Source organism: Mandrillus leucophaeus, unplaced genomic scaffold (assembly GCF_000951045.1).
Source record: "Mandrillus leucophaeus isolate KB7577 unplaced genomic scaffold, Mleu.le_1.0 Scaffold219, whole genome shotgun sequence".
NCBI classification, from domain to species: Eukaryota; Metazoa; Chordata; class Mammalia; order Primates; family Cercopithecidae; genus Mandrillus; species Mandrillus leucophaeus.
Window position 1 is genome coordinate 1,380,094 of NW_012102243.1, and position 2,116 is coordinate 1,382,209.

Consider the following 2,116-nt stretch of genomic DNA (forward strand, 5'->3'; position numbering starts at 1 on the left):
GTTAGAGGCTTGGGGTGAGAGAGGGGTGAGGGGGCTATGCTGTCACTCCATCTTTCACTCTACCCAGCCTGCAACGGCTGAATTTGAACCCAGAGACTTCGGGCCTTTGCGTTGTTAGCGCAGTCCGCACTTCAAAGCCAGAGTTCGGACACTGAGTCACCTCGAGTACTGGCGGGGCCTGAGCCAGCAGAGCTAGGTCGAGCAGCTTCCCACCCCCTCGTCCTCCTCTGGCTCCCCCACCCCTCAATGATTAATATGTCTGTTACTCACCTGTGGGACCGTCCACGGCAAACATCACCAACTGTTCTCATGCATGTGCAGAAGTTCCGTCCCTTTCCTAATTGTTCGATCTCTTCGATGGTTCACATTTGACCAACAGCCACAGGAGGGAGTCTCCCAGGTGGTCGACCTGAGCCAGGTGCTGCCAGGCACCCCTGACTGCAGAGCTTGCCCTCCAGGTGATCTCGCAGGTGAGACCTGGGGCTTTCCTCCACAGTGGGCGGAAGGCGCAGACCCCGTTTTTGGTGTTCAGAGGCACTGTTCAGGGAATGAACTCAGAAGTGCAGAAATGGCTCATACGGCTTTCAGTTCAAACTTTAATACCTTTGAAGGGACTTTAATCGTCTAAGATTTAAAACATTTTTTATTAAAACTGTACAATAATTTACAAATGAGTAAAAATTCTCTGGTATATATCATAGGAATCACAATACAAAAATATGTGTAAAATCTTGTAGATCACCATACAAACCTACGTTAGGCCTGTGAATACGGACTAGCACTGAACAGAATGTCACGTGGTTAGAGGGTGACTATGAAGGGAGTGCCTGGGAGGACACACACACTGCTCGGCATGCTGCCATAAGAAAACGGGCCGGTTAGTTTTTGCATAAATTTACAATAAAGCTTTTTAAAAAATATACAGTAAACAAATATATGATTTGATACCTATATTCAGAATATGAGTTTCCTGAGCCTAAACTTAAATTCCACTCTGTGTTAAAACACATACTCCCTCTCAGGGTTTTGGGATGACAGTGAGTGTTGGCGAAGCATCCGTGCCTCCAAACCCACGCTTGGGCACTCTCTTCTTTTTGACTTCTACTGTCGGTGTTCACAAGCCCTGTAAGGCACTCGGGGTATCCTGAAGGCTACAGATTCTGCCAGGGCAGAGACTTTAAGGAACAGCCATAGTCCTTCTCCAGCTCAAAATCTGGACCGTGGGCACAAGGTAAACAACACACTGGTGTCAACAAAGAAATCTGCGATTTACGTGGATTTTTACTTTAGACAAACTGAAGTATCTATGTTGTTCTGTGTGTTGAGCACAGAGTGTGATGATGTTAATACAATATGATGTAAATGTTGATGTCCTGGTTACACAGTAAGCATTTCTGGCCACATTTCAGGGTCCTTCCTCTTGCGTTATTAGCGGATGATGCATTTATACAGACTTCCCCTGTTAGAAAAGCTAGCAGTAAGACAGCCCAAGTACTCGGAGGAAATTCACTCTAGCCCATTGGTTTGGAAAAAGAAGGTATAGCCTACAATTTAGAAATGCACCTTATTTTTAAATATTTGAATTCTGCTGCTGCTCACTGGACCAGGAGGAGTCAGTGATAAATGTTCATATTTACCTTTTTGGGGGCAAAAACCCAGTTCTGAAATGCTGGATATTGTAATCAGATGTAAAGAAGGTGCCTATGATAGAAGAGTGAGAACAATGATATCTGAGGAGTGGAACTGACGCTCCAACTAGATGTGAGCTTTCAGGAATGGGACAGGGATGCAATGCAGTTTGGATGTTATTCAGCACGTTCCTTGTACCTTCTCCCTTTCGTATATACATACTTTTTACATATAAACAATTACAACTTCACAAGAATTGGTACATATTTACATGCTTCTCTTTGCTGTATAGTTTGCCTTATTACTATTACAGACTGTGATTAAGAGTGCCTGTGGTGGATAGAGGTGTATGAAGTGCTCCAGACATATATACAACATGCAAAACCATGATGACCCAAATAAACATGAGGGATGTGAATCTGAGTTTCACTGCACATCTTTAGATCCAAAACAGCTGGCCCATGCAGCTGTTGTTCCCATGCAGGAC